Source organism: Corvus moneduloides, chromosome 1 (assembly GCF_009650955.1).
Source record: "Corvus moneduloides isolate bCorMon1 chromosome 1, bCorMon1.pri, whole genome shotgun sequence".
In the NCBI taxonomy this organism is placed as follows: Eukaryota; Metazoa; Chordata; class Aves; order Passeriformes; family Corvidae; genus Corvus; species Corvus moneduloides.
The window spans coordinates 48,822,076-48,834,705 of NC_045476.1; the positions used below are offsets into that span (position 1 = coordinate 48,822,076).

At 38.6% G+C, this 12,630-nt stretch overlaps 1 long non-coding RNA gene across 1 annotated transcript; it reads left to right on the top strand.

Annotated features, from left to right (window-relative positions):
• Positions 1-2,261: 2,261 nt before the first annotated feature.
• Positions 2,262-4,960, top strand: LOC116448094. The gene is made up of 4 exons (XR_004241813.1): positions 2,262-2,343; positions 3,304-3,372; positions 4,076-4,180; positions 4,745-4,960. It is a non-coding gene; the product is annotated as an uncharacterized LOC116448094 (long non-coding RNA).
• The last annotated feature ends 7,670 nt before the right edge of the window (positions 4,961-12,630 follow it).

Below are 12,630 nucleotides of genomic sequence, written 5' to 3' on the forward strand. Positions count from 1 at the left end.
AACCTCTACATCACAAGTTCAACAAGGAAATAATACATGTCATTCAGACTAAGGGTGATTGTAGACTGCTGAGGGAAACAAGAAATTCTGGAGGTTTCATCAGTCCTGTGAAATCCCGCAACCTGGTAAGTGTACAAATTAGAAAAGGATGTAATATGTTACTAATGACACCTCTTGGGATATTCTTTGAGCCCATATTTACTGTTATGATCAGTAGGCTCATTTAAGCTGCAGGAGTTGAAAAGTAATACCAAAGTTGAGTGAAAAACACCTCTGAGCTCATTAGATGTGGCTGTAATTCAAACTCAGAAGGTATTTCTTTTCTTCTCTGTCATTCTTTATATTACTGGAAATATAGTGCTTGAGCTCCTAATAAAAGCATTATACATGATCACATATCTACAGTCCCTGCAAAACACGTTTACACCTCGACATCTGTAGCAGTGCCACAGCCTGAGCAGCGCCCTAATTCACCCCAGATGTCTCTTTAAAGGAAATACTGTAGTAGGGCTACTGTTCATAATATTTTCTGAGCATTGCCTTTATTACTTTGGAAGACTTTGATTTTTCAAGTGTCACAGACATTTGCAGTAATTTTTTTTCCTGTGGAGGAAAAAGCTATATCACATGTTTAAATGTGAAAAAAGATTTTGGTAATATTCACCCCTGGAAACGTCAGTTGGTGAATATATATCTATCCCTATCCATCAGCTGTGTTATACAAGAAGGATTTCATTATATGCAGTTTCTGTGCAGCAGAGCACACACAGTTGGGCCAGTATTGTATTGGATGTTGCTTTGAGCGCTCTCAGAGAGTGGCGTGCCAGAGCTCTTTACTCACACTTCAGTCAGCATTTTGCCAGCTCAGAAGCGTGCCAGATGGTCTGCAGTGTTTGGTGATGCTCGCTTCACAGCCAGGACTGTGGTGAATGAGACTCCATGAGGATGGGTCCCCAAACAACTCTGTCCCTCTCTTTCAGACAGAGCAGTGCAGATGAGCGGGTCAGCAGCCGTCCCAGCACTGCTGTGAAGAGGGAACAAGCCAAACTAGACTGTAAGGATCCACAGTACTAGAAGCACTGAGAAGAGCCAAAACCTTTTCTGGAAGGGTTTTCCCAGGTCCAGATTTCTACAGACATGCAGGTTTCCCTGGTCAAAATTATAGCTACACAAAATCTGACCCATGCTATCTGTACTTATCCCAGTGTTCATAAGGAGCATGATCAAACTCTGGCCACCACAGAATCACAAACTGAGGGTGGGAGGAACCTCTGGAGATGATCTAATCCAACCCTCCTGCTCAGAGCAATGTCAGCTGGGGCAGCTTGCTAATTGAACAGTCAACATTGCCCAGTCTAGTTCCAATTATCTTCAGAGATGGAAATTCTGTGACCTCCCTGGGCAAACTTGTTTTAGTGTTTGATCATCCTGAGATTTCTTCAATCTGAAAAATCCTCCCTTTCAGCCTCTCCTTGCACATCAGATGCTCTTTTCCTTTAATTGTCTTCATGGCCCCTTTCTGAACTTGCTCCGGTGTGCTCAAGTCAATCGTGTACAGGGGAGCCCAGAACTGGACACAGCACTTCAGGTGTGGTCTCATTGGTTCTGAGTAGAGGAAAATAATTACCTTTCTTAACCTGCTGGTTATCATCTTCCTGATGCAACCCAGGATGCTGTTAGCCTTTGTAGCCACCCTGGCACATTGCTGGCTCATGTTCAGCATGGTGTCCACAGGGATTGTGAAATCCTTTACCACCAAGCTGCTTTCTGGGTGGTGGCCCCCAGTGTGTAATTGGTGCATGGAATTATTCCTCTTCAGCTGCAGAACCCTGCAATGCCCTTTATGAAGTGCAGGACTTTGCACTTCTCCTCCAGCTAGACCCCATGGTCTAGCTGGTGCAGAGGCTGCTGAGTCTGGTGGTGTGTGGGCTCTGTTTAGTAGGACATGTATTGGCAAAAGTGCACTGGTTTTAGCAATATCAGCCCTGACTTTGGAGCTATTTAATTGTTGGAGATGATGAAATGTTGGACATGCAGCTGGTAGGGACCACAGCTACTACTCCAAGCTCACCTGAGAATCCCTTCACCCTGGGCCCCAAGTTTCAGTACCATTACACTGGTACTTCGGGCTGCAGTGTTTGAAGATGTAAAAGTGCTAAATAAATGTGGTCGTACCTGTTGTGTGCACACAATCACAACTGAGCAACTTGAAGACCAGAATTAACACTTCAATTTCTTGTTTTTCCCCCCTCCTCCCTGCCCCAATTCAATATTACATTAAGAAAGGATACAGCCCTGAACACCTCTTGAAGAAAAGTCACACTGATGTCAATTTGCAGTCAGGTAAGGAAACAATAAGGTTTCTTCCTTGTGCTTCCTTTCTTGTTTAGTCTGTTTAGCTCCTGAGCCCTGCAAAATGTACATGAGGACATTTCACGGTAATGGAAATGTTCATAAACAAGATCAAGATATACATAGAATCAGTCATTGTTTAAATATGAAAGCTGTGATCTCTTTGAGACAAAGAAAACGGACAGGTACAATACGTATTTAAAGAATGTAGCATATTTTTGAATCATTCCAGCCTAATTTTCAACCCTCTTTTCCCACAAAACCCAGTTAGGCAGCTATCCAGGGCACTTGTAAAAGCAGTGCACTGGATGACTTACTGAAAAGTTTAAATTTTGGGGGAAAAAATTCAAAGCATTCTTCACAGTTCATTTTTTAATTTGAAGAAAATACAGACATGAAAAAGAATTTAATTTCCCATTAAGGTATACCAAATTGAAACCTTTATGAGTGGATAAAACAGTGATCAAAATATCATGAATATGGCTCTTATTTTTTTCTTTTGTGCCTACCATGTAGGTATTTTTTAAATAAGGTAAGGCTCATGTTTTGAATTTCATGGAATACATTCCAGTGGGGGGAAGACAGGGAGAAGAAACAATTAGGGAGAGAAGTTGAGCTGACAGTGCAGTTTCTTTGCAGTGACAACCACATGTATTCATAAATATTTTACAAGTACAGCTTTCAGACTAGTAAATTTAACTGCCACATTAATTCAGCTTGCAAGTTTATAACCTGGACATTTGTGTGTTGTGAATGTCCAGTATTCTGTCCACGGTGACAGTAAAAGGTTTGTATTTTGAAGGCTTTTCTCCTGTAGACTGATTTCCAGCTGTAAGACTCTTGTCTTATACAGCACCTGTGCTTCTTGTATAATACTACAATGCATCAATTATTAAAGATGTTGAAAGATGTCACAAATATACTACTTACGACATATTCCTTGCTGTCCAGGAATGGAGCAGAATATTTTCATGTCCAAGATCACCACAGAATCGTCTCAGGAGCACTGCAGAGAAAGTGGTATGCTTTTTACATTCAGTGCATTTTATTATTAATGCTACAGAGGTTCTAAAATGAAACTGATGAAAATAAATGTTGTAATCAGAACCAATTATGAGCCAAATGATTGTAGCTGACATTCAGAAATGTTATCAGTATCACAAATACCACTACTCAGCATTAAGACTGTTTCCCATAAGTCAGTGTTAAAATTAGTGGTCTCTCGGAGAGCTTAGATATCATTCAGCAAATGGTGTGGATCTTTCCACTTCTTTGGATAACGCAGGGAGAGAATGAAAAAAGAAGATGATATTGTTAAAGGGCAGACTAGAATCCAAAAAAAATTAGAGGGTCTGGAAATGTGAAAAGAGAAAAAGCCAGCTAAAGTGGACTTCGTGAGGGCAAATGCCATGATCGCCATAGAGAGTAGAGGTATTTCATATTGAGTCTCTCCATCTAACTTCTGGATTCTGACATTATAATGACAGAAACAAAGAAAATCCAAGGGGAAAGCAATACAAAGTAAGAAAGAACTTCTTTCTGGAAATTTCTAACCTGTTGTGAAATCTGATTTGCCCTAATCCTGTACTGAAACTTATTTTAATCTTTCAGAAGAATTATACTCTTGGCTGCAAAACCAGACCCACCCCACTAGCTGTCATGTCAAGGGAGCATTAAGCCCGTGTCAAAGGATGTCATTTGATCCATCTTGTCTTCCCTACAGCTTCTGCTGATGACAGTTCTGCAGAGCTTTTGATGAAAACTAAATCTTCTCATCTCTGGCATATTCCTCACTAAAAGACAATGACAAACACTTCAAGCACAGAAGGTATGTGCTACATGCATTTCCCTCTACAAACCAAGGTGAATTTATCCCTGTGGACAAATGCTTCAAAAAAGCTGTCTGCCAATAGAATTGATGTCTGGCTCCTTGACTGTTTTCTGCCAGAGTCAAATCCTTTCGATATGCACCCGTCTGATTAATCCTTCAGTGGATAGAAGGTGGTGCTTGTTAGAAGAAGTTATACTTTGCAATGAAATGAGCTGCGTATGGAAAAATTCTTCTATTTTGCCCTTTGCATGCACACATCACAATAGTTTGCAGCCAGTTACAACCAAAACCACTCTGGATCTCTTCTAGATGACTTTGGTCTGAAGAGTAAGACCCTGTAAACTGCAGATACTACTTCTTTCCATTGTTTCTAATGAAAGGAATAAAACCAGCCAAGTGTTTGTTACAGTAACTCACAAAAACTGCTTTTAAACGGATAGAATCAATTTCCCTCTATCTGTTACTTCTGACCTGAGCAATTTTAAAGAGTTCAGACCAAGTAAGTGCAATCCATGACTCACATTATATCCATACATCTCTTTCTTTTCCTTTCTGTTCCAGGAGTTCTACTGTACATCCCAGAGGGCTAAGTCTTCCAAGCAAGAAATGAGCCACATGAGAGGGTATAATGCATTGGAACACGAAATTCAAGTGTTTTCTGTAATAATTGCCAAGATACTCCACTTTCTCACACCGTACTGCATGTGTGTGCGGTAATTGTTTATCTTCTAGGTGTAAGAACAAAGTATTAATTTATTTATTGCCTAGTGTCTTAAAAGTCAATGGGATAAAGACACAAGGAGCTATGAGCCTTCCTCTAGGTTTTCCATTTACACATAGGTATGTAAAACATTCCTGAAGTGGGAATTGTTTAAGAAACACTATTTTTTTAACAAACAAGATGGCTTAAACCCAGATAACACATTCTAATGCACCTCATCATCTTATATGCCTAAATGTTCAAAATGGAAACTTCTCAGTTATCCCAGCAAGGAAAAATTCATTCTGTTACTGAAATGAATATGATAATATTGCATTTGTATCTTATCATCAGCCTCCTTTTCAGAGGAGGTCTTATTTCTCTCAAATGTTCTAGGAGGTAGGAAGAAAGGTTGTTTGTACTTATACTGGGACTACCCTTGCCCTGCTACGACTCTAAATTTTTTTCTAAAACCTCTTCAGAAACCTTCCTGGATTTGATTTATTTTTCATCCCAGTCCCAGGTAGATACAGGCAAGAAGAAATATGCCCTCTGCTTGCTCCTTTCCAATCTTGTATGCACAGTTATTAATCTTCATAATGTTTCTCAGACAGGTCTTTGTTCCCTAATGACTTCAGGCACACCTTTGGGCATATTAGTAGGCAAAACCCCTGGTGTTTTTCAGGACAGATTTCCCATAGTTTAGTTTATGAACCAAGTTCTGAATGTTTACCTAGGCACTCATTCAAGTTTAGACTGAGATTTTTAAAAATAGCAATCAGTTGCTGCCATCAGTGTTGCATGGGTTGAGACTTTTTTTCTGATGTATTTTCAGCACTTAAGAACCTAACTTTTGTTGGAAGTCAATGTCATCAAAGTTGCTTAATCACATTTTTAAAGTGAACCATCACTGTGGCAATAATTTAAACCTAAAATGTGGAGTGAATCAATGCATGCATCCTTTAAAAAAACTACAGAAATTGCAAGGAATTTAAATTACATACCATGTTGCCAGTCTTCAGAGTTCTAATATTTTTGTTTCAGAAAAATGAATAAAAGGAAAATATACTTCATGTACTGTCAGCCTATCAAATGTACAATATACCCAAAGTCACAAAATTTACAATAAGATGTGATGCTAAAATCCACGTATCAATAGAAAAACGTCAGTATTATTCCTTAGCCTTACTATTCAGAATTAAGGAATGAATTAGTTAAACTTTTGAAAGTCTTAACCTCTTCAAGAAGGCTTTCTTTCACCATGTTTTGTCTAAAGATTATTTATTGGAACAATTTATTGAGCAAATTAATATTCAGAAATAATTTTGTAATTTTCAGTCTAACTACCTTAACTGTCATCATTGCCAGTAGTGCAATGCCCTCAACATCTGCTGCATGGACTTTATTTTAGAATTAATTAACTTTTTACCTTTCCATTTCCAGAGGTGGAATAACACTTCACCTGTTACTTCTAAGAGTTTATCTTAGTGCTTAGGGAACTTACACTGAAGAGGCCTCTCTCTTGTGAGCTGGGACAGTCAGCTCTGCAGGTTAGGCCAAGCCAGACTATATCTCACTCAACAACAGATACTGCACCGAAATAAATATTTAAGATTTCCTACTAATATTTAGCTATTATCCATGCATTTATTATTTATTAGTTACACTATCATGTTCTTTCCCTCCATCCTTTATTGCTCAATAGTCTATAGTTCCAGTTTGTAAGAGAGGATTTACTCATGAAGAAGGCTTGTATATGGAAAAACAATGTGAGCAAGTTCTTGGGATACAGTCTTTGTTGCACTGACTGAAATGCCAAGCCTCCTACAGCCCCAATACTTTTTAGCAGTTCACTTTATTAGGCTCCACCTGTGAAGTGAAAAGGAATACGATTATTGAAGAAAGCTTCCTTTTACTTGACAGGTTTCAAGTACCAGATCTAATTATCATGCCATAAACTGACAGTTTCAAAGGATAATGTTCTGATAAATACTGTGTTAAAGCCAACACATTAAACGCAGTTTCTCATTATGCCAATTGGAATGGAAGCAATATTTTCCTTGCCATGAGCACATTAGAACGTGGTCAGGCAGAAGCTGTAACAAAACCAGGTGACATTTTTATTATAATTAAGGAGAATATGTCCAGCTTCAAACATGGAACTGGACATCATCCTGCAGGCAGCTACTATCCGTAATGTGTCAATTTAACCAAGCCACTCAAGAATATGCTGGTTTTGGTGTGATGCATTTATACACGTATATCTATGTTTGTACCCAATACTGTCTTGGAAACTTTCTGGTTTAAACCTCATTAGAAATGAGCAAATGTTTCTCAGATACTTCAATTATTTAAAAGTTCATGAAAATACGAAGATGAATAGGAGAGGAGGTTCTATAAATTCTGTAGAGAGGCTGAAGTGTGAGTTTTAAGACCTAAGAGAACCCACACAGAAAACAGCAAGAGCTTTCATACGTGCCAGAGTGAGAAAAAACCTCCCTCAGAAGTCAATCACAAGACCAAAGTAGATCCAGAGCTCAACTTATTTGGAAAGAAGGCAGTATTTTCTGCGAAATAATAGATCAAAGGTTTGCTCTTCCATGCATTCACAAGCCCCATGTGATCTGGAGTCCCTTACTTGATAGCTTCTCCTGTCCAGAGAGGCTACTGGGCTGGCAGGGCTTCCCACATCCCTCAGAAGTGGTGTGCTTTTGCAAGCAACACCCAGACATACCCAGATATTCCTTGCAGTGAAAACAAATCATCATCTGTCTCCCAGCTTTCCTCTTTGATTTAGGAACATGTAGAAACAAGTGTTGAGCTTGACACCATTATTTGCTTTCTTTTATAGAAAACTGAGAGATGCAGCTAGCAATCTGTGTGATAAAAGCACTATGCCTACCAGTATGCCATCCCCACCCCTTTTAGATAAATATATGGCATGAAATGTACAAAAATGTGCGTATCAGGTTCTCCTCCTACAGTCCTGCTTTCAGATAAGTCATCTACAGAGTGCTTTACTTTGCTAGTGTCACAAAACCAAAAGAAAACTAAATATGGAGGAGAGAGAGATTGAGAGAAAAAGGACAATCTTTGAGTAATATAGCCTTCAGATCTATGTTCATGAAGCCACAACACAGGAGATTAACAAATCTTGCTGCAGCCTTCCTGAGGTACAGGTTTGAATCTTCTCTAATACTGATTCGAGCACCAGCTGCTGCTGTTATGTTACTGAATCTTTTAAAGAAAAATTAATGATGTTTTGAAGGACTACAAGTGAACATGGTTTCTTCCACTTCATTTCTGCTCTCCAAGTGACCTGATATTGCTGAAAAAGGAGTGAAGAAACTGTCCACAGGGGTTTTCACCCCAAGGTGTTCGCTGTTATGCAGGACAGCGCTGGGACGCATTGATGTATTGCATTTATTCAAGACTGTGATACTATTCTAGTACTGCTGTATCTTTGACTCTCACCACGTTCACATCACTCTTGGACTCATCTCTTGATGCATGTCTGAGAAAGGATATACATATTTGTGCGTTGGTGCTGTTAATATGTAACTCACAAAGATACCTTAGTTTAATCGTATTGCTGGCCAGCAAAGATCTGTTGCATAATTTTGGCAAAGCATCAATACCTCTTTAACCACACTGCACTCACATGTGTCAATTTTTATATTCAGAGCCATGTCCCATCAAGACAAGAATGTGAAAATTAATTCAGATGACATGTGGTTGGTATGGTGCAAATAAACAGTGTTCTGACATATCTCAAAGGCATTTGCATAACTGCAAGGTGCAGGTGTTTCCAAGAATCCCTGGCATGGCTTATGAATGACAGAGTATTTAGCTTCAGGCTTCCTGGCCAAAATACATTCCAAACACTATGGAAAGAAAAGAAACATACCAGCTCATATAATAATTTCTAAATATTACTATATCAGATGGTAATGACTTTCTGAAGAAGCTACAGGTGAGGTGGGGGGGAGAATGAAAAATCCCAAGAGAAGGCAAGTGTATATATGAATATGAACTGGCAATCTTAAATACCTGAGACATTAAACCCCTTTGGATCAAGTTTATACACTAAGCTGGCAATGCTTTGAGATAGACAGTTCTTTTCCTGTTGCTTGCAGTTGCCATGAATTTACTGGAAGCACTGACTCATGCTTAATTAGTGGTGCCTTAGGTTATTTTTATATTGTTTTATGCCTTTACAGCATCTGCTATTTTTAACCCATATTATTATTCTTCAGAAGATTTCATTGTGATCTGGCACAATGATTTTTACGTAAGATATTGAAACCTGAAAAACATATATTTTCAGTATCTTGTTATGACTTAATTCCAAGCAGACAAATCTGTGGATGATAAGCTTTCTTCATGTAAGTCACTTAATCAAGTAATGGATTGGTTATTAACTAATACATGGAGTTGGCTCCATACCTAAATTCCTCAGAGATAATGAAATTATACCTATTAGAATGATTGCATAGCTCTTTGTATCTGCATAGCAACACTTTTTCTATCTGTAAGGAGAGTAGGAAAGTGTTAAAATTTTAAATCCCTGGCAAACCTCAGAGGAAAACATCTTTGCTTGCAGTGTTTGTTCACCACATGGTGCATGCTTCAGAAGGTGCTAAATCAGCAAAACTGCTGAATTTGAAATATCGGGAACCTTCATCTGCCTCTGAATTCAGTTATGCTATATGTAAAGATCATGAATAGAATCTGATAATGTAACAGCAATGTGGAATTGCATATTAAACATACCTAACCTGTCATTAAATACCTCTAATTACAGTAATCAGAAGAGTCCCTGTGCTGCTACTTGTCATGCTATATCTATATCTCATTTTAATAGGAGAAGATAGTATTTCCGATTATGTCGCTTAATATACAATGTATGAAAGTTATGGGCCTGAACCTGTTCCCATGGAGGTCAATGGCAGTTTTGCCATTGTCTTCAATTAGAACAGGATGTTGTTTTATGACACTAGAGTTTCATTTGCCTTAATTAACTTACTTAGCAGGTAATGAAAAACTTGAAAAAAATAGCCCTCTGGCTCATGAGTTTGGCACCGTATTTAATATTTTCATTAGGAACAATTGCATTGATAAACTTTTATGCAAAAAAGTGTAAGGTAGATCAATGTATTAGGTAAAATCAAGCAGTTGATTGGGAAGCCCTGAGACTGCCTTCCATGCCCTGACCTCGTTTTCTTTTATTCATCAGTGACTAGGTCTAGGATGTTGAATGTCTAATGATTCGCAGTGTTAGATTTAGGCACAACAGTTCCATACTTTATGGATGAATATACTTTATACATCATGGAGACATTTGCTCAGCAGGCACTACAGAAGTGGCAGCTGGTTTTCAGGTCAGCAGCCTCAATGGAAACAGCAAAGATAGATGGGAGATGAGGCTGAGGTGCTTCTTCACCTCATGGTTGAAGCTAGGAGATACCCATCTGGGAAGATCCATACAAATGTCAGTGAAGGCAAACAAAACCCTGCGGAAGCAGACTTATATACGGTGCTTTGATTTCTTAAATTAAATGAAAACCAGGTCAGTCTCCTTCTAACTTTTTCAGCTTTTAAACTGCTAACAGCATCTATAATGCTAGCATCACGCTCATGCCCGGGAAAGATAAGAAGGTGCAAAAACAGTGATGAAGGCAGTTCTGCCAAGTGAGCAGGACTGCACTGTGCCAGCTGCTGGGGATGTAGGGTAGCCCCAAAATGCACACTCCAGGACTGCAAAAATATAAGGACTCTGTACACAACACTTTTCACAGAAAGGACAGGAATTAAATGATCTTCAGTGAGCCAGTGACAGCTGAAGGATTACTGTGGCCTGCTGGAGGGGTGGTATGGCCCAGCAGTGGATGCACTTTTTCAGAATTTCTGTGATCTGATCTCCACATGCTGCCACATACTTCCCCTGTCTAGAAGACAGAAGTCTGGCAAAGCCACTTCTCCTTCTGGGCACTGTTTCTACAGCCTGGGGGTAATAACTCCTCTTTACCTCCTAAGGTTTCTGTTTTGGTTTGGTTTGTAAGGTGCTTAGTTACCCAAGTGTTGGGAGCTATAAAACATCAAGATCAATTGAAAACCCGTCACTCAGAACTTGAAAACCCATCAGTCTCTGTATTCAGAGCTTTTTATTAAATTAAGAAGTAAAAAAAGTGAGACAATATTGGCTTGAAGTCTGCTTGTTCTCTTTAGCATATTGCTATGATTGTCTTGGAATACTTTTAGCCAGGCACCGTACTTTATGGACATTATTGTAGAAATACTTGCTGAGAAAAGCTATTTTATTAATTGGGTATTCTCACTGTAAGTCATGTGATATCCCAGAAGACACTTTATAAATAAAGTGTATTTGCATCAGGAGTTTTTCAAGGTTCTCTATTTTACAAAATAATAGTTCACAGCTTAAACTAAATCCATCGAAGTGAAGCTTATCAGTTGAGCACTTTAATAAAATGAAATCAAATGCAATTTCTAGTGGAGACAACAAATGCTTCCTATTTGGCATGATATTTTACATATCTATGTATCACTTTAAAGAAGGTAATTGATGATGTTCATCTTGTAGAGAAAATGAGTTTGCATGGCAAGAAATAAGCCTATATATCTGCCTCACTTGAACCAGTCCTTTCTATATGAAGCCTGAAGATTTTCATGTATGTTTCCCAGAAACAATGCTGAATTCAGACAAGAATAGACAATGCTGAATTCAGACAATTAAAAACATTTAATTTTAAATTTTACAATACTTTTCAGATTTGTTACTCTTTGTGGCAATCACAAGAGTAGGAAAAAAAAAGCTGTGAGTGCCTCAAGGAAAAACACTGGGTTATGCACATTAAGACAAAAATTCATTTGAGATGTTTTAAAAAGAAAGACAGAGAGTGAATGCCTATACATATGATGCAACATTTAGCTCTTGTTAGCTAGACAATAATCTGTCATATATTCCTTTTTTAGGCTGACGGGAGCACTCTCCTAAAGTGCACTTTGACTTTTTAAAAATAAAAATAATACAGCAGCTTCTTTTTTAACTCTTAGCTTACCACTTCACTAATTTAGTCAAAGGCTGTGTGTCTCTTTGAGAAATGCCACTTGTTTAGAAAGTTCCTTATCTTTATTTCAGTATAAAAACTGGCTGTTTAGAGGCTGTGAGCCTGTATTTCATAGCTTAATGCACAAATCTTATTTAGATTTTACTCTGATTCTGATTCAGTTCCACTTTAAAACTGACCGTTTTATTTCCCCTGTGAAGGGAAATGCAGCATTACACAGAAAAGCTTTGAAACTCTGGAAACCCCGTTTCCCCCCTTTTTGTTACTGTTCCTTCTGCAATGTACAGAAGAGGGAAATTAAAAGGAAGGAATGTAAAGAGGGAAGTTTTACCCCCTGTAAAATGGGGATTGCCCTGATGCTCACAAAACACAGGCACACTTAAGCTGCCTGTGCCTCAAGGCTTTTGCTAATTATAGTCAAATTTACCTCCAAGTCTCCAAAGTAACAATTTTTGCTTGATTACACAAGGACACCTGTCCACCTATTGATTTCTCCCTAAAATCTGGTCGCTGTATCTGGTAGATACAGTCTTCAGATACTACCTTAAAAATTTCTTGAAAAGCATCTGCTGGATGAAGGATGACGAGCCAGGCTAATGACACCACTGCAGAAAAGAGTCACCTGGACACACTGGGTACCTATTCTGCTTGGCTTGCAG